The sequence below is a fragment of the Pygoscelis adeliae genome, unplaced genomic scaffold, assembly GCF_000699105.1.
Source record: "Pygoscelis adeliae isolate BGI_AS28 unplaced genomic scaffold, ASM69910v1 Scaffold133, whole genome shotgun sequence".
NCBI lineage: Eukaryota > Metazoa > Chordata > Aves > Sphenisciformes > Spheniscidae > Pygoscelis > Pygoscelis adeliae.
In genome coordinates, this window is record NW_008824475.1 from 3,298,495 (window position 1) to 3,319,963 (window position 21,469).

The 21,469-nt window shown below is 34.6% G+C and overlaps 1 protein-coding gene across 1 annotated transcript in view; it reads right to left on the reverse strand.

Moving 5' to 3' along the window:
* The window catches only part of PCDH7 (protocadherin 7), a 294,798-nt gene that overhangs the window by 269,565 nt on the left and 3,764 nt on the right, over positions 1-21,469 (reverse strand). The gene's annotated exons all lie outside the window — the stretch shown is intronic.

The following is a 21,469-nucleotide window of genomic DNA, read 5'->3' on the forward strand; positions in this document are numbered from 1 at the left end:
AAATTCTACATTGATATTGCACTGCAGGATACTACACAGAACACATAATGCAGATTATCCTCAAGTAGGTCTCATCAGACGATAAATGCTGAAACTGCAATGAGTAATATACTAACTTCTCTGGCATCCTCTGGGAATGTGATAACTTAGAAGGAGACTATGCTGACATTTGTAACTCCTTATCACAGATACTGTATTAGCTGTTCCCTTCTACTGGACTTTGCCTGCTGGGATTACTGGAGAAGAATGGGATGCTCCAGAGTATATCACAGTGAATTTTGATCACTTCTGAAAGCCAGCAGACAGATGCTTACATAAGGTATTTAGTCCCAGATCACTTTCACAGCGGGTGAATGAAACAGTTATACAGTTATATGATTTGCCAGAATCTTTCCTTATGTAGGGCAGTAAGAATTTTTATGTCCAAAAATTTTAAATCATCACAGAAACATCAAAGAACATCACTTTTCAGTAGCTGCTAGAAATGTAATGAATTATTTTAATGTGTTGCACTGAGACTGTGCCACCAGCAACCAATGAAACACAATAGTGATCAACCAGGGCATAAAAGTCATGACAGAATTTGTAGCTCTGTACTCTGGCAGGCTGTGCTTCTTAAAACAAAACAAAAACCACAAAAAAAACCCAAAACAAAACAAGGAGTGTACCATGTCTGGTGATCAGATAAGCCTCTCGCTTTGAAAAGGGTCTGCCTCACCACACAAATTTACACACACACATCTTTAAAAATTTCTTTCTAAAATTAAACAGAAATGTAACAGATAACACTATTCATTGTATACCTCTGAATATTCAGTCCTATAAAACATTATTGTATCAATGATGTTAACTACAATTGTAAAAAACCTCATACTACAAACCCTTTCCGGTTCCCACTCTCTCTACTCTGAAATATTTCTCATGCCTCTTCTTAATCCACAACCATTTAACTTCAGAGTTTACACATCATTTGAGTACTCTTCTTTAAAATAACACATTTTGCATGAATGCCATCTTTGATTAAAAAATTAAGCTTTGAAGTTTAAAAATAGTATATTAAGTCTATGAAAAGATAAAATAATACACTGCTAGTGTATATAGACATGACTGTTTTTCTTCTAAATTACTGCTTGAAATTTTATTCGTTTTCTCTTTAAAGTAATTATAATCATTAATGACTAATATAATTAAATAAGTATATTTACTTATAATAATATTCAATATTAATAATAATTAAATTGTCATGTAAAAATTAATTCAACATTGCAGAATAATAATTAATTCTTTAAAGTAAACAAAATGAATGGAACTATATCAGAGGTGGCAAAGAAAAAGCACTTTTCAATTAGTATTGGACAAATTAATTACTGAAAAAACAGGCTTTTTAGGTGTTGAAAATAACAACTCTATTGATTTAATAGTAAGTCTGAGGATAGACAGTATATAAAAAATATTAACCTTAAGTCCTGTAAACACAATGTTCATTGGAGTATGCAGGACTGTGCCTTTTATTTGTTTCTATGTTTCACATGTGAACTCTGTTTCTTTGTTTTTAAAAATGGGAAATAGAAATACTAAACCACTGATACACGGGGGTTTTATTTCAAAATATGTTCAGTTCAAGATCAGAGAAAGGGATAGAAAATGCCTCTTTTAAACCATTTTGACAGTCATCGTCTTCTCTTTACAGGTCACCCCCCCAATCTGAATGACAGAAACAGCTATATTTCAGCAACACACTGCTCCCCAAATGGTCTTTTGCTAGAACAGAAGCCAAGCCTGCATTGAAGCAATAGCTTGGAGACAGGCACAACTAAATCTTCCGTATCTTCTCCAAATCCACTAAACCAGGGACTAATAACATAAGAATGATGACATTTCTAACTATGTGCTCAGTCTGGTTCTTTACCGGTTTTATGGCTCTATAGATGACAAATCTGCGAGAACAGGAACCAAGATGTGGCCTTACAAATGTTTTGCAGTGATTGACATTAACATCTTGTAATGTTAGAGAAACCAGTTACAGGAACTAGTTGCACAGTTTATAATTTTTTTTTTTAATCAGTCTGAGATGTATACAACCCTAGAAATTCATAGACTATGTCTAAAAATTTTGTGAAAGCTGACCAATAAGATGGGGTTTATTTATGTGATATAACCATTTATGTGTGAGAAATATCTAGAGGCACCTATATTTGAAGAAATACAGGTTAATAAAGTTAAATTTGATTATTCAAAGTCCAGGCAACCTATATATTATGTTGTTTGGGCATGGAGAGTAAACCTACAGTCTATAGGTAACGTATAAGCAATCATATTAAAATAACCGCATCCTGGTCTCCTACATAACTCATGTGCCAAATACGACAGTTACAGAATCTGCCATAAAAACTCATGGTACTGAGTTACTGCTCCTTATCATAGCCACTGCAAGAGTCTGTAAGGACCTCTCTGTCACAGCATCTTACTCTTCATGAAGACATATTCAATGACATCCTGTATAGCTCTCATCTGCAGCTAGGCAGACATTTATCAAGGACGTAAGAATCCATGTTAGTCGGATGGACCCCTCTGAAGCATTTCTGTTAAGATTCCTGATGCACCTCTATCTCCCTGTTCAGACAGCCACTATATTCCTGTGTGCAAATATTTCCAAGTATTGTTTTCTTTTTTTCCCCCCAGGGAAAGAAAAATGCACACTTGTCATTTTCTCAGTTGAATCTCCTTGATCTACCCCATGATTTTTTCCACCTCAAAACTGTCAGTTGTTGCTCAGCAAAGAGGGAACAGGACATGACTTTGAATGCACAGATACAGATTTTGGAAATACATTAATCTGACATTCAGAACACTGTAGTTTTTCTGCTTTCAAAATGAAAACTTTGTGTATTAGAGCAACTGTATTCCTGCTTTCACTTTATTTCATATTTCTACAAATAAATTATGTATTTTAAGGGTAAAGAAAGACCAATGACAGAAACAGTTTTTATAAAGTCACAATAAAAGGAACACTACAGAAATTATAACAAAACACTATATGGTGTTATCACAAAGCCAGGATAGTATGTTATTATCAAACAGTTCTTACAAATTACTTTGCAAACAAACAGAGTTAATATTAAAAACAGGAATTTGATTTCTTTGAACTTCTTCAAATTACATTTACAATTTCACTTTTTTTGTTATTATTAACTTTTTGAATATGAGCATTGCTAATATTTCCATCTCATTCTTGTTTCCCTTTTTCTTCCTGAAAAAATTCAACTTACAGGTAAATTTACCAAACCTCTTTCATAATCTTCAGCACTGACATTATGATTAAAGAAGAAACACTGCATTATCAAAATCAAATGTTCCTACAATCACAACAAAATAACCCCCCTGTCTTCAGCATACTTATATACAACTTTTATGTGTATATCATGACATAAAATTAATCTACCTGGTATTTTCACTTGACTAGAAGAGTGCAAGACGTATTTGTTAGATAAATGTCAAATAGAGGACAAAACATAAAACAGTTTAAAAAGTTGTGGCTGCTGCATGTTATCTTAGTTATTAGAAAGGCTATAAATAGTTTCTAGTATCTCAGTTTGCATATTCCTCATTTTCTAGGCTTGAATACAGAAACAACAAAATCCATCAATGTTATTTATGACATGTAATAAATACTACAAGGCTTGTTTTTTTTTTTTGTTTTTTTTTTTTTGTTTTTTTTTAAATTAACTCTGATGTTTACTTGCTCTAAAGATTGCCTAGGGCAAGAGGACAAAGCAAAGCATCAAAATTCTCTGCAAATCTCAGGTGGAAGCAAACCATGCCTAAATTTTGACGATGATCTCACAGCCTCTTGTATCAGGACAGCATCACATCACTGCTATCACTTCCATCATTGTCACTTTTTACTTAAAATAACTATGGTAAAGAGCTAATTATTGTTTTTAGAAATAATGATATAACCTGGTATCTGGATAGAATATCTGTAAAGCACCTGCATTTTGCTTGCTTTCTCAACTCCCCCAATCATTTCCCACGTTTCCAGAAAGCATATGCAGCCAACAGGTGAGAGGGCAGAAGGATGCACAGCTGCACTCCTTCAGCAGGCTTATTGCCTGTGTTCCCACCACCTGCTGCCACGACCAAATACACTTGTCCACTTGTCCATGCTCCAACAGTCAAAACGTACAGAAATACCTTAAAATATTTTTTTATTATAGGTCTGCACAGTCATTTGTACAGATGAAATATAACACTCACCCAGTAAAATCATAACTGATGTCTGCTTCTGAAAAATCACAGTACAGCTGGACTTTCATTCCAATTCAGTGACTTAGAAGCCACCTAAGCTACTCTTCTTCTATGATCAATGGAGAGAGAGGTCCAGGAGAGAGTACATACCTAAAGTAGATGGAATAGCTTGACTTCTGAAGGTATCTATCTCTTTTCTTTTGAAGTGGCCCTAGACAGGTAACTTGTGCTAGATGACAAGCAAGCTGAGGTGAGACAAATTGGCCTAAGGGCCAAACTACACCTTTAAGTAACAAACTTTAAAAAATATGATTCTTCATTAAAATTGTCATGTGTACCTCATTCTTACCTTGAGAACTCAACCTAATGTACATATAGGGATCTAACAATAGTTCTGTTGATGAAAACATATTCATACAAATGAGTTAAGCGTAATTCTTCCCCAGTTAATTAAATCTTTGCAGGGAACAGAGTTAGACTAGTACAGGAAACTTTTGAAAACCTTATCCCCGTACAGTCAATGTGCATGAAGTTGAGCTTATTTTAATAGTGCTAAATAAGACCACTATGCTCTAATATTAGGCTGAAACATCTACTATAATTTAATAATTAAATATAGATTGAGAATGTAGAGATCTATTATCTTACTATCAACATAAATCAGTAAATAGGAATTTAATTCCGATGTAGTAAACAGGAGGAAAATGTAAGGAATTTAATAACAGACACGGTGTTCACAAGAGAACCAAATTTAAACTCTGTTAAGATGTTGAAATCTATTACACTTCATAAACTATTTTATTGTAAGCCATCTCTATAAACATATATATGATACATCATCTCATCAGAGTAATTTCAAACTGTCTTACAAAAAGCACCCTAACATTTCTAAAAGCTGAATATAGTAACCTTACAAATTGTGCTTGCTTGCACTTCCCTCAGGATGTATGACAGCACAACCAGATCAGGGAACCTGACTCTCACAGCACTTGGACTCTGACTTGCAGTCTAAGATCCGGAGTGTGAACAAAATTCTGCACTCAGCAAGAACACTGGTTCCATTACCGACCTCTGTCTGAACTCATAACATCCTTGTGAAGCAAAACCATGCTCTTATCCACTCCTTATGGACAAGAACCCAAAAGTATAATATTGAGTGCATGTCTAGAATAAGACAGATCTGAACCTATGTTAAAGGCCACTCATGAGAGCACCCTTTTAACAATGGATTCATTTGCAGGTCATTGTGAAACATCTACTGTTTAGAACTAGTCCAAGAACAAGTTTAAGCCCAGGACAAAGAGAGAGTATAATAATACTGCATCATGCAGTACTACATCATGCAGTAATGTAATGAACTAAATTGTATTACTGGATACTATGCACTGTGGATAGTAGTTTGCAATGGTTTTTATTACCTCTGCTCCGTACTTCAGATGATAATCATTTATTCTACTTAAACTCTAACAATAGGTCATCAGTGTGTTTCTATTCCTTTGCCTGTACCTTTCTTTTCTTTCTGTGCTTGCAAAATGCCAACACATAATTTAATAATGAACTGCCAAGAAGACAGGTAAATGTTTACCCAGAACTTTCCAGTCTGAACATCTTTCTTTTATATTCTCTTAGCCCCCTTTAAGGCTGTGTGATAAACCCTTAAATTCTCTTAACCCACTCTAAGGCTGTGCTATAAACCATGAATCTATTCATAGCTTGGATCATTAATGAGTAAGTATATTCCTTCCTTTAAAAAGAGCTAGCAAAGGCGTAACATTGCCTCATTTTCCCCCTTCACTGTCAATTACACACAAAGTCACAGAATAAGCTTCTCACAAATCAGGCTTCCTAGCTCTTGAATTATGGAAAAGTAGAGAAGATGGGCACTATTTCGTTTGCACTTGAAACACTTAAGCTTCTTTTAGAAAGAAAAGGTTTCATGAAAAACAGAGGATTAGTCATAAAACTGACATTTCCTCTGTTTACTCTTTACAGCATAGGTCAGCCATAGGTGTTTGCCAGACTGATTCTGAATTTAACTTGGGGTGTTGATTCATGGAAAAAGAAATCGACCTGATTTGGGGAACATTTGTTGTTTTGCGTTGTGGGTTGTTTTTTTTGGGGGGGGTTGGTTTGGTTTTGTCATTATTATAGTAAAGACCCCTCTTTTGGAAAACAGTGCCCAAAATATCATACAGACACGTACTGCTATTCTATAGGTGTGGGTTGGTTTTTTTTGGGGGGGTTGGTTTGGTTTTGTCGTTATTATAGTAGAGAAAAGACCCCTCTTTTGGAAAACAGTGCCCAAAATATCATACAGACACGTACTGCTATTCTATAGGACAGGGAAATTCTGTAAATGAAGATCTTTCCTGTCTTCACTGTCTTACCTTTCACCATATATGCTCAGACCCTCAAACATTTAAGGTTTTATGGCAGAAGTTAATTATTTAAAAAAAAAAAAAAAACAACAACAGAACAACACCATCAAGAAACTAATAGTAACATACTTCTGGATCTCCAACACTTTCTGCAATCCAGAAGAAAGAATAAAATTTAAATAATGTTCAGTCTCCACATTTTCTTAATGTTTGACCCTTAGTGCACAGCAGTACCTGACTCCTATTATATTAGAAAAACAAACTGGTTTGGTGGGAAGAACAGAGACTGAAATGAAAATCTAGAAATCTTCACGCTGTCACTGTGAAGGTAAGACTGAAAACTCAGAGCACAATAACTGGGATTTGAATACAAATACTATAGGACTCCAAGGTACTCTATATGTAAGTAAAATTCCCATGTATGTCAGTATATATATTCTACTGCCTCCTCAAGAACAGTCCTTCCTCCAAAAAACCAATTTAACAGATTGACTTTATTTGGCTCTCAAAACAGCTCTTCATAAAGCCAACATATAAGTGATTATTTTAAGGTTCACTAGATTAATTTATTTCATCAGAATCTTTATGTTTAAATAAAAGAAAAACTGGGGAGAAAAAATTTTGGGACAATTATTTCCATCACAGGTTCTCTTTGTTTTATTCGTTTATTTCTTCATATTAGTTAGCTAGCCTATGCTTCTTGTAAGAGTCCCTTCAAAATCATTCCAAATATAAGCATAGAAAAAAAAGTAGGCAGTCCTAAAAGCATAGAAAGATGCAATTTTCCTATCTATATCCCCCAGTGTCTTAAAACTGCACTGCTTTTGAGGGAGAGGTCGAGAGCATCAGTTTTACTTGACAAAATTATCCCAAAATATTTTTTCAATTATTTAATAAAAGACTTTGCCAGAAACTAGAGTGCTAGAATGATTAAAAAATAGCTCTTCTTTCCGAGTTCCAAAGAAAATTCTAGGGGTAAAGAAAGAAACAAAGAAAGAAAAAAGAAGAAGACAGAACGCTAACTGTTCTCCTTTTCTATGAGAAAAGTCTTGCTTAAGTGCTAAGTCTTTTCTTTGGGAGACAAAACAAATACCTGCAGTTTTCCAGTACAGGAAAAAAAAGTGGTAGGCAGAAGGATGTACTTACTAGAAGCTGGATTTCTTTTCTCATGAGATATTTCTTTTTCCTCCTCCAGATTACAAGCTTACAATGCCTTAAACACGGGATACACACTACAATCTATCAGAAACTTATTGCAGTCAGTAGTCATATTGCCTAACTATTGAGCTAGATATTCACTGACAGCATATGCCTCTTGAATGTGCAATTCTTTCTTTTTAATCTTGTGATGAACTATAAACTGTTGATTGCAACCTGCAACACCTGCCTTGTAAATAAAAAAACTATCCTCCCCGTATGTTTTTAAAAAGTTTAAGGTGAAACTTTATTATGTCAAAAATAGGAAAGACAGCAAAATGTTTTCTTCAGAGATTCCAGGACTCTGAGGCATGCCCTTGGTCCAGATTAGCACGGCTTTGATGGTATTCTGAAAATGTGAAACAAATTACCAGCTCAGTGAGGATTTTAGAAAGGCTGGAGATGGCTTCCCTAGAACAATACAGATAAAAAAATGAGGTGCTAACATTTCTAGACATGTTCTTACTCAGTCGCTTCCATTATTCAGGACTTTTTCTACTGTGTGTCATAGGCTTTCTTTTCTCTGTTATGACTATGAAATTTGAACAGAAATACTATAGATTAGATTCAGCATTCAGATTCTTTGTGTTCTGCTGTCTTATGGTACACAGCTTCAGAATTATGCCTATTTCTGAAATCCCTGTTTCTAACCATAAGCCAAAAATGTGGCTTCTGATTTGAAACACTCCTACCACACTGTGAATACTGCAATCTCAAAATGGAAGACATGATCTATCACATTTTGATTTACATAGAAGTAGTTGGGGACTATACTCTTAGGCAAAACTTGTAATTTAGACTTTAAATGCTAAGGTGCCTTTAAAACAAAAATTAAAAAAAAAAAAAAAGTCAAAGCCTGAAGAGTCCTTCTAACTTTTTTAATCCCAAATGTACTGTGGTATTTATTGACCTTTTGTAAAGGACCTTTCTGTGTGTGAATACATGTTGTATACACAATAGCATTCTGCACATAAACTCCTAGTGTCCCTCAATGTACATGTTAAGAAATTCACTAACATTGATAAGTCCTCTACATTTAATTATGTACAATGAAACCTTCCCAAACATATTCATGTTAGTATTAAATTAGTATTAAAGATTATTAGGAATAATAAAAAAATGTTAAATTTTCAGTAAAGGCAAGATGCATTTTATGACTTCAGGTTTAGGGGCATTTTCTGACCATCTCTTACACTGAATTTATCAAGCTCATAATGATAAATGCATGTTGTCATAATCTTTCACTGTCACATTGTACTGATGCCCTAACAGCATTCACTCTTGTAAAACAGAACTGCAATCAAAAAGTTCAGAATTAATAGCTGTGAAATCTCAAGCACTCATAAGCATGTGTTTTTATCACTTCCATGCTGTGCAGATCGGGTACTCTTGTTATTTATTATTTGTGACAGTGAACAATTCCCACTTGCTTTAGTGAAAAAGTGAAGAGCTGTTTGCATAACTAGCAAGGTGAAAAAACAGATTTCAAACTGTTGGAATCATTTCACAAGAATAATGTACACAGGCTAGAAGACAGCTTTCTTTCAGTGGACTATAATGTGCTGACTATACTATGTGTTATTCTACCCTCTATGTATTTTTTAAAAGCACCTTTTACAGTATGTTCTGCATTTGTAAAGAGCCTGAAATGATGGAGTCTTGGTACAATACAAGAGCTCCTACATACTCCAGTAGTCACCTTCATCACCTTCACACTGCAAAAACGTGAATGTTTATAATGTCTTAATGCAGTAATCTGGTATGTGGTTAGTATGTGGTCTGCAACTGATCCAGAGAGTACTCTGGGACCCGCACTCACAACAGCTAGCCCACACACCACCAAGCTAGAGTGAAGCACTAGTTCCTGCTCCCATTTGTCAGACACGTTCCTCTCCCCTCTGACCCAAGCAGTAGAATAGGTGATTTTACAGGTAAACACTTATTTAAATATCAACAGTACTTTATCTCCTATAGAAGTGACCATTTTAAGAGGAGAAGCTAAAGAAAAAAGCATGGCTATTATGTTTTCCTTGAGGTTTTTCTTTTCTTCATTTCTTTTCAGAAATGAAACACTGAGATAGTATCTCCAAACAGCATATATTTCAAATTAAAAAGGAAAGGTTAAAGATAGTAACTGTAATGGTATTACAAAATGTCTCCATCTGATTTAATATTAACGTACAGGAAAATCTATCATAGATCAGGACAGCGAGTAAGATTTGCTTGTGGGCAGTACTATTATCAGCGTACAATTAGTTGCAGATCGGAGACACTAGCCTTAGATCTGTTCTCATGCCAGTAATCTGTTTCCTAGCTGATTGAAAACCAACAGCTCTTGATGAAATGCTATTTATTTAGCTACAGACAATTTGATTAAATGTAAGGGTAATAATAACAAAACTAGTAATGCCCAACGCGACATGAAATGGTGTAGGTCATATTTTAATTAAGACATTTCAGTGAAGAATATGAAATTATGAAATGCAACAGGATATGTTACATGAGAAGCTTTTATGGCAAAGTAATTTTCATTCGATTAAAAAAAACACACATTGTGAATGCTAAAAAGAAATCTTTTCTACTGTCAATTACTATAAGCCCATCACAAAGTATGAATTCTTAGTCCTTAATGCTAAGTCTTTCAAATCCTTGGACTTATTTAATTTTTTTTTTTCTTTTATAAAAGATGGATTTTCTTTTATCCTTAGTAATTTGCATCAATAGTAGATCATGAAGTTTTATAAATACATAAAGCCTTTTAGAAACATTTGATAAAATGACGCTTTAGCCAGTCCTTTCATATTTCTGTAACATTAATTCTCCAGAAAGTTTACTGTATAATTTGAATAGTTCTGTCACTTTATATATTTCATTAAGAACTAGTAAAGAAAAAAATACATAAATTTAGCATTCAAGGTTCTTAGAAAGGTGCACTAATATTCAGTATTAGAAAGTCCAAGATGAATTTTCAATTCTTTCAGCAGTGTCTGAAGGGCCAATTGAATATAACATCCTCCAGTGTCCTTGAATGTCACATAAGTGATACAATATTTTGCAATATAATGAAGACAAAAATCTCCTTAATTTATTCAGCACAGAGGAATTTCACACTGTTGCTTATCTTTTCTTCTGCACTAAAGAACAACCAAAAAGATCCAGAATACTAGCAACATTTCATAAATAGATATTTAGAGAACTGGTGTTGCACAAAAAAAGATAGGACAAAGTGTCCAGTGATCTCTGCAAAACACAGAACAACAAAGGCAGTGCCGTTTTGCAAACAGTTACACAAGTTTCCTTCACTTCTAAACTAAATCTCTTTTGTGTATTTTTTTTTAATTCATTTTAAAAAGCACATAAAAATACTTCAAGCAGCAATTTTTTTAGTAACATACAATTCCACATATGGACTTGGAGGTTTTAAACAGGATGAGTTACTGTGCTGCACCAGCCTATACTGGTTTCGTACCTGCTCAAGGGAGCTGCCAGCGTCAAGTCTGAAGCTACTGAATGAACCCACCCATTACATAAACCCACATCCTGGTGAAACGCCTACTGCACCTCGGTGGTAGCTGTTTGTCATTCCTATAAAGTACTACTTCCATCTGCACTGTTGTTAGATATTTCAGATATGTTATTCTATTCTATTTTATATGTGTATAGTAATAAATTGGGTAAAATACATGACCCAGACTACATGTTGTAATTTCTAGGAAAAATGCTCATAGTTGAAAGCCACCACAAAAACAGGTACTGCTCTGTTTCACACCCACTGCTGTCACTTTTACTCATATGTATTAACACCTGCTCTAGAAATAGCTGAATTTTATTCGTTATCAGAAAAACTCCATTAAAACAAAGTGATAGATTCAGGCTCTTAAGTTGCAGGAAGCAGAATAAAACCATCGGTATATAGTCAGAGGAGCCTTCTGAGTGAATTTTCTAAATCTACATGACAGATCTTACCCAAGATTTGGGCTGAGGTTCAGTGGCTGAGCATGTAGTGACCTGTATTAAGCAGAGATTTCCAGTTTCCAGTGCAATTATTCCTTCTGTAAAAGAACTCACAACATCACTTGAAAATGAAACAAATACTTCTCTCTCAAATAAATCAATTACTGTCCTTCTGTAAACTTGTGCTGCAACTGGAACATAATTACATGCTCATTGAAAATAGCATTTTTCTGATTCAACAGAATGATGGATATACTCTCTCACTATCACGCAAGGCACACGTTATGTCGTTATAACCAATTTAGAACACATGGATGGAGATAAGGAAATTGATTCACCATTTCATTACTCAAATTTTATGACAATGTAACTTCACTTAGAACAGGAGTGACATGATGGAGAATGAGACCAAATGGATGTTGAAACCAGCATAAAGTTGTGAACAGTAAAGGTGATAAAACAGAGACTTAAAATATCACTGAGAAAATGTTGGGGCCAGGTGAAGTAACTAATATTTTAATTTGCTGCTGTTTTATTATCTATATTTCTGTTTCTGTCTTTCATCTTTAGAAAGCTTGCAAGCTAGTGAAGTATTTTCTCTTGTTAAATATAGTGTTTAAAAAAGGACTCCCAAATAAATTAATCAGACTTGCCTAAGCAAATGGCCAGATATCATCTGAGAGACAAAGTTTTGCATTATAAAGTGGATATGAATTTTCAGGCCAAGCCTTTCTCATAAGTATGCCTACAAAGGGTAACACATAACTCCATGAATAAACACTGTGACCTATCAGGTAACTGAACAAAGATAGCGTGCCATACATACTCTTGCTGTACCATTAGTTTGAGTAAGAATGTGTTTAATACTAAAATCGTACTTTTTGATATGTCATTAAAGCCACATCATTCCCAGAGCCTGTTACAAAGATAATTTTACATTTGGATGTAATACATGATGAAAACCTACTCTGTTATTTTGCAAATTATACATATATACATACTAATAAGTTAAACGCGGGAGATTTGATGAATAACATCCAAACTGATAAACTGGTCTTCTGTATCTATATTTTGTTTTACTATAAAGCAGTCTCTGAATATTATATCACCTGACTTAACTTATAGCAATTGGTTTTAGTTAAATTTGATTGACTTTTGTGGAACTACCTGTAGTTTCACCTAACATGAGATAAACATCAGCCTGAGAGGTCTGAAGATGAATGGAAATTCAGTTAAGCTAACTGCTGTCAATATTGTTTCTGTGAAAACAGAAACAGTTTGTGTCAATTCAAAAATAACTTGTTAACCTAACATCAGTATATATGTGAACATATATCTGCACATGCACATTCTATTAATAGGCATGTTTATGGCACACACATTTGAAAATTATGCTTAAGTTATTACTGGAAAAATCATTATCAACCTTGCCAAAATGCATTACATTCACAGAGTGCTTAATTTCATTTTAATTATTGTTTCTTTAAGTAAACCAAAGGATTTAGTGATTGCTTTTTTGTTTGGCCTTGAGCTGCAGCTACAGAAGAGTGTCCCAGAAGACAACCAGGTCTTGCGTCATACGCCTGTCTGTGCAACTCTGTGCAGACATCTCAGAAAATTTAGGGTGTCTAAAGTGATACTAGGATGAATATGTTTAGAATCACATCCAGAACACTGTGAATGTCTCCATAATTTCCTTTAGTTCATTTTTCAACATAACACTGAACTCAGAAATGCAATTCTACATCAAGTTGTATCCCTGTAAAAGTATTGTCCTGATAAAGGATATTTTCCCCAAGGATAAGTCTCTGAGAATGTGTTAAAGCAATTCTGCCTCACATGGATTTGGTATCCAAAGGAAGTAGGGGCTACTTCTCATATTTTACACTGCTCCAGGGCTGGAAAGTCCTTGACATCTATACATGGACAGACAGAATAAATTATGGCAACCCCTCCTGCTTCTCTCTGTGAAGCGCGACCACAGAGAAAACATTTGGCACATACCACAAAAGACATGCATTTCCTGGCCACAACCCCCATCAAGAAACTACTTTTCAGGGAGTTTATGGAGGATTCTCCACAATCATCATGTGACCATGTAATGCAGGAATCTTTATCCTGTCAGGTGACAAATATTTTGTTACTTACAATGTGGTACCATAAAGGAATTTGTTCAGACAAGGCTGCAAGATAAAATTCTCTCTAAATTTTTGGCAGATGGAATCAGTATTTCTGTATTCTAGTTCTACCACATATTCTGTGAGTGATTTTCAGCATGTCAGCTAGTACCTACCTCCTCTACCTAGCCTTAAAAAATTGACTTACAGTATCTATAATTTGACTTTATATTATCTGTAGATAATAAAAGACCCTATATCAAATACTTTGATAAATATTAATTTTATCGCTTCCTAATACTCCACGAATTCTACTTGCAACAATACATTTCTTTCATTCAAGGATTACAAGCTCAGCCATTAGGTTGTTTGATTCAGAACATAAAATCTTTAACAAAATCCCACCTGACAGAACATTTGCCTTTAAAAAAATATAATCACTCTTGTCAGTAGTTAATAAGGTAAATTAAGTTTTGAAAGACATACATAACGCTTTTCTTCAGCTTCTAATAATTTTGTCATTTGTGATCCACTCTGAGTAAAATTAAACTATACTTTTGGGGTTATGCTGCAGCATTTTATAAGCTAATGATTGCAAAATAGCTGTGTTACCTGAGAGGCTTGTTTGACTGATATAAATAATAAAAAAAGAAAGCACATAATTTTTACATACCTTTCAGTTTTAAATGTGGCCAGAATCTTATTTCTGTTCAAACTTGTAAAAACCAAAACTTTTGTTTTCCTATCTCCTCCTTCCACAAAAAAATAATAAGGTTGTTCCTCCACACTGCTCATACATGTTATATATCAAACTTATTCCCTATTTTTTCAATACAGTCAAAAGTTGCTCTTAATTGTAATTTTATAACTCTTGTCGGTGAAAATGGGCACATAAGAATGAGCAAACGACTCATGTTAAACACAGTTCCACACAGTTGGACAACTCCAATGTGTGTCACTGACATCATTCAGGAACTTGACTAACAGGTACTTCAGTATAATCATGTTTTGAGATTTTTTATCTGTTCATAACCTGCCCTCAGTTAAATATTTATAGAGGAAACTGCACTAAAATAAGAAATGAATAAGTTTTTAATCCTCGTTTGTCATCTTCTGTTGTTGTAAATCCCATTTTAGATGCCCCAACTAACCTTAGTTACTCCAGCATTAGTGTCACATTTTGTCATCCACAACAGCAAAATAAAAGTGAGCTTGGGAAGTCTCTGTTGCCTGAAGTATATGGAAGACAGTAAGCCAGTCCTAGCTTTTTTATACTATGTGTATGTTCTCTCCCCTCTCCTTAGACATTTTTTTCATAGAAGTCAAAGGGACCCTGTAATTTTATCTCGTCTGCTGTTTTACTCAGGCCTTAGATTCACAAATTATTTTTACTTACATTTAATTAAGGTTTAAAAATTTCAAACTGTGCAACTTAGCACGAATAAGAAAAAACATGAAAAGATACAGGATATAAGTGAATTTCATTTTTACTATTTAACCTAGCGACATGTATTTTGTAGGATAGGAAGCTAGGAAGGCTTGATAGGACTGGGTATTGTGAGATCAACTGAAAAAAAATTAAAATATTTTTAATAACAGTATTTTAAATGTTCTCCTTATAGTGCTAGTGGGTCATGCAGCGTACACTGTTAGAATAACTTGAATTGCACAGTCTACATTACCAAAACACTTTTAATTAATCTGCACAGTCAGTAAACTTGACATACACCCATACGAATGTCAGAGTTTTCTTTTACAATCTGGATTCAAAAATTGAAATAATGCAAATGTATATACAAAAATAATAATAAGTAAAAACTTTATTTTGAGTCTGGATAGTAACTGTTGGTCTATTTTTTTCTAGTTTTGATTATTGATTAAAATGAATATCTAGTATATGCTAGCAAAGTCCAAAATCTGATAACAGACAGACAACAAATCTACTCTTCTAGGAAAGAAAAATCAGGGGAGAAAAATACAAAAATAGCATTGCCTGAGCACACAGTGAGATAAAAACACCTAAAAATGCAATAAATAAAAAAAAAATGGGGTAATGTAGAACATAAATTACATGGAACATATTACATGCAGCCTAAGACTGAAAAAAGGAAATTGTTTTGCAGCTTTAACAGTTTCTAAATATCTGTTGGAAGCAAGCTTGCTTAGAAAACTTAGAAAAGCAGCCTGCTAAATACTGTACTGAATTACTCATATGTCTGTATCAATATTTCCTGTATATATAGTCAAAGAAAATGAAAATTATGTGTCCTGTTAAGATCAGTAATTAAATACTAAAATGTTCAGCAAATATAGCAAAAAGTTCACAATGCTTGTGAAGGATTTAGTTAATTAACTCATAAGCACAATGCTAACTACTTCTGAAGTCTATTGATTTTCTTTTCTATTTTAATGCAAAACCAATTTGATAAGTTTTACATCTCAACATAGCCCAGCAGGTCACTAACTATATAAGCCTTCTAAAACTTGAAAGAAAATCCTTAAAGGAAAATATGCCTGAAGCTGCAGGACAGGTATTTCTCTGAAACACAGCTGACAGTTGGTCAAACTAGCAAATATCCCAAATACTAGAAAAAAGGGCAAATAAACATTTAAAAAAAAAAAAAGAGAGAGAGAGAAGCAGCAGCACACTCGGAAATACTCTGCTACAGTACAGACTGACACAGCAATAGCCAAACTGCTAACCATGGTTATAACCTAGGTTCATATCAGTATGTACAATGCCAGAGAGCTGTCTGAGTTGATAAATCAGATTCTATCCTTTTAAAGATGTTTCTTGCTACCCCTTGCCTATAATAGTACAGTTCTTTACTTATTCAGAGCATGAATCCTCCTTTACTCAGATCCTGTCCCTTTTGGCTCTGTACATCTCCTGGGAGTGCAGAATGATTCAAGTGGTAACTTAGTCATTTGTGCACTGTACAGGATGATTTTACTGAAGAAGAAAAAAATAAAGGCTGCACTCATCAGTGGAACACTTTGAGTTAAATAAAGATAATTAAAGCATCAACAATCCATCTATTTCATGTTTAATTAGCCCCTCTTTCATCATAATTTGTTACTGAAGGTCAAATGTGGGTCACTTTTAAAAACTAATTGTAAAGTATTTAATATAATGCAAATTGAGAACAGAAAATTAAAATATACTTCTGTATACTTTGCACCAAACAGTATTAAAGTTAAATGTATGAAAGAAGTTGCCAATGTAAATGTTTATACTTAATGACAATGTTCCCATTTTTTCTCTGCATTGCACTTAGTGTTACCATAACATTGTTATTTTTATGACTATTATACTGTAGGACATTTGCTTAGCTGAAAGTTGTAAAAACTTTATTCTTGAGACTTGCTTTATGATTATAAAAAGCAGTCTTTGAGATAAGCCTATGTGTGTGTCTATACATAAGCAAGAAAAAAGATGATGCTTTCCTGCATAGTTAAACTGATTGCCCCCTTAATGGATGAATTTTGGGTCCTATTAAGGCCGCTGGTTATATGTGCATATTTATGAGGAAATTGACTCATTTAGTTTATAGATACAATTCACATACATGACAACCAACTAGCCAAAATGCTTCTACATTGCAACAGACTGATTAACGTTTGAAATGTTATGAAACAAATTAACTGGCTACCATACAAAGATTTTTTTCAAAAATTATTTTCTACTTATTTCACTTTCATGGAAATAAGACTTTACAGGAAATGCATCTAATTTGGCTAGTGTGTCAGCACACTCTGGTATGACAAACATTTTTCTTCACTAAACAGTACATTTCCAATGAGAACAGGCATAAGGATAATTCATAAAGGATTACAGAATTGGCCAGGAAGCCAACACCCCGAGCAAAGAAATAATGCTGCTTAGAAGTTCCTGTACTTGTTCTGCTAATTCTACCGATGGTGATCGGTATCTCTTAAAACAAACAAACAAACAACCCAACACGACCACAACTAGTGTGGTGTTTTAAGTAGTCAATAATCATTGTTTGTTGAGCAGAGCAAGTAAAAAAGAAACCAAGAGAGTATAATGGCCAAAAAATGTAAACATATAAACAGGGTTTAAAAGGCCTGTTCTTCAAACAGTGGTTGTTAACATGCTAATCTTATATTCAGGATTAAATTTTCAGTGAAATAATCCTGCTCATATGCCACTATATTGCACTGTGAAACAAAGTAGAGAAAACAACGTATATTATAAAGATAGACTGTAACTAACATGAGAAAATAAACAATTGTTTACAATTAAAATCTATGATTAGAATTATGATTAAGGATGCAACCCTCCAAGCTGCTAAGTGATTCCTTTTAGGCACTGAGCTTTCCCTATCTTTGGCTGTCTTTGCTGGAAGTTAGTAGTATCCAGGCTCTTCACAGGCAATGTGCAGCACCTGGAGGGTTCAGATTTTAAATCTGTGATCCAGAAAAACACTTGCTTAAACTCATCCCCGTTCAGCAAAACACTTCTGTACAGCTTTAACTTTTGGCAAGTGATTAAGACCTATGGAATACTAAGTGTTTTAAACATTTGTTTGCCATTAAGTAGATATGTTAGTGCTTTACTGAATAGGAGAGAATTGATAAATAGGAGGCTAAAAGAATATTTCAGAGTAATACCATGCTAAATAAGACAAGAATAGGAGTAAAACTTGTGAAAGATCTTCTAAGAAAGTGAAAACTTTTTAGACAGATGATCTAAAAAGTCATGTGACTTCTGACGTGAAATGTCAGAAGTCTACTGAATGCAGAATTTAGTTTTAAACTTTGTATAAAACACCTGATGTCAAGAAAGAGAGTTACAAATTGTAGTTTTCTCCACTGAAGTTCTCCTATACAGTACTGTATCAAACAGGGTGTATTTGGGAACTCATATAAGAAATTCAGTGCATTACCTTAAAAAGGAAATATCAAATAATTAGGATGAAAACAACTTGCATTCACTGGGGTACACCAGTCGGTCACCTAAGTAGAGACTTTATTTCCTGACTGCTGTATTGTAGATATACGAAAGTATCAATTACCAATTCTAATTACACTAATGGGAAATTAGTATTGCTCTCATCTCCAGTAACTTAGAGCAGGTACGTTCTGCTGTGTCCACTTATTTGTTCTAAAACTTTATACACCTTCTAATGTCTCCTTAGAACAAAGGGAACTGCCAATGAGTAAATAAAGGAAGCCTTAGAGATTTCAACTAGTTTCCCTATCACAGTCATGTCAATATGCCACTGGTTCTATTTTGCATGTACAGCTGAATTATGAAACAATCTGATATACACCACATCAAAACCCTTTATCTGTAACTGCTTCACATTTCTCTCTAAACAACATGCTGAACAAGAGCTCCACGTAGTTTGGGTGTTAAAAATGCTCGTGTGTTTTGCCTGATAAACTGAGAAATGCTCCACTGTCAATGTTTGAGATGTGAAAAGTCTACATATTGTCTATGCAAATAAGTCTTAATGTCTCCACTATTATGCAAAAGCATGAACACAACTATATAAATGTCACTCAGCAACAAGCTGGCAAGTACCCATAGGAAAGCGGTAACAGAAGTTTTGTGCCTGACAGTCTCTCCTATAAAGTCTGTTACTTAGCACTACCTTTACTTTTTTCTTGGACACTTTCCTTAACTTACGTGCATGCTTTACAAGCATGCAAATACTTTCTACATATTTAAAAATAAAAAGACAAGGCATTAGAATATTGGCTATAAACTACTCAGGTAAACTAACCTTCATAACAAACTAAATATTTATCACAGGAAAACTATCGACTCTGAGAAATTGGTTTTGTAAGAAACTAGATAAATAATGGAGCAATTCAGCATGTACTTCTTTGGGTTTGATTGTTGCAAGTAAAAGTGTAACAAAGCCATTTTCTTCTACTAATAGGTCTTCTAATGTATTGTATATCAAAATATATCCTTGAAAAATGTTAATTCAAAACATATTTCTGTAATACAATCTTAAATAACTTTTTTTATTAAGCAAAATAGTCATTTGTGTGGTGTGATCCTTTCCCATTCCTACACTTAGCATGCAAGTCATTCTTCTACACTGAAAATAAACTACACTTTGACAGTTTATAATTCAGATATTTAGACGAATTGCAGCAGCAAGAAAGAGGTAGTATATGATTAGCATGTTCCACTGGTACTTTGTTGTTCCAGTGTTCACTAAAACGGCATAATATACTATGTGCTTAATAAAGCTTAGTAGATGGAAGCTTAGGAACTTTCTTAGCACTTTGTATTTTATACAGACTATTTTCAAACTGAAACTGTAATGTTCTCTGCAGGAGGGAGCTAATGAAATGTATCACCCAGAAACTACTGTGTCAAGCATTCTATAAATCTGTATCACTTGTAAAACAACATGCACAAAACTGCTGGCAGATAGTACATCAATCACACTTTTTTTGGTGATCTGGAAGACTGAGTGGCTCATATAATTCATTTTCTTTACAGTATTTTAAGTATTTCTGAGCAGAACGCAAATACTGGCAACACATTGTAAAACTTCAATTGTAGTAGACTAGCAGACATTTCAAAGTATAAAAAAAGTCATAGTGTACCATATCTGCATGTTAATAAGTTGAAAAGAAAGCATTTTTTGTCAAACTAGTCAGAATTTCCCTGTTCCAGACTTGGCTCTATATTTACATGAATCAGCATTCATTTATCTCTAGATTCTTGGATAACACGCACTGTAGCTGAGGAAACATTCAGAATATTATCTTATACGGAAAGATGTAATGGAAATCACCAGGAGTTAAGTATCTCATTTTACCATCACCCAAAAAGTATTTCCCCAAAGAAAAGTGACCTCAGTTCAAGCTACATATGTGTCTTATAAAATAAACAAAACAGACTCTTTCACTTAAGACCTTGATTCTCCTCTGCGCTATCCTTCTTTTATCTCAAGGACTGTAAAGAAGTCCCTACCATCACCAGTTTTAGGCTACCGGAGCTTCACTGAACCGATCTCCACCAACACAGCCGAGATCAGAGCCAGTCACTTGTGGCACTCCTGAAGGCACACCTCGCTCTGAGAGGTCTCACGGCAGTCACGCTCTCTACAGACAGAGCTATGCAGCAGCTGGGCTGGCAAATTAGAGCCTCTCATCTTGAATGAATGAATGAATTAATTTCATGTGATTATACAAGGGGGGGAAGGCAATGAAAACATACTGGGGTGAGATTCTAAGCTCACTAACATTTATGTGTATTCAGAGCAACTGCTGCAATAAGTGCAATCTCTGTGGTGTAAATTAGACCGCAGATAGGCTTTGTAAATTATTTAAGCATTTTGGTCCTCGTGAACGACCTGGTAATTACAGCCATTAACGCTTCAGCGCGCGGCTGCAAATCCACTCTCACCCACAGCTTTAGGAAGCGTCAGGCAGGCAGCAACTCCCTTTCCCCAAAACACCTGGCTACCGAGGCGAAACTTTCCTCCTCAGCCGGAGCTCGCTGTCTCTAAGGCTGGGAAAGCATCACGGCGGGGGAAGCGCCCGCTGCGAGCGGGATCGGCCGCTGAAAGCGGGGCCGGGGGG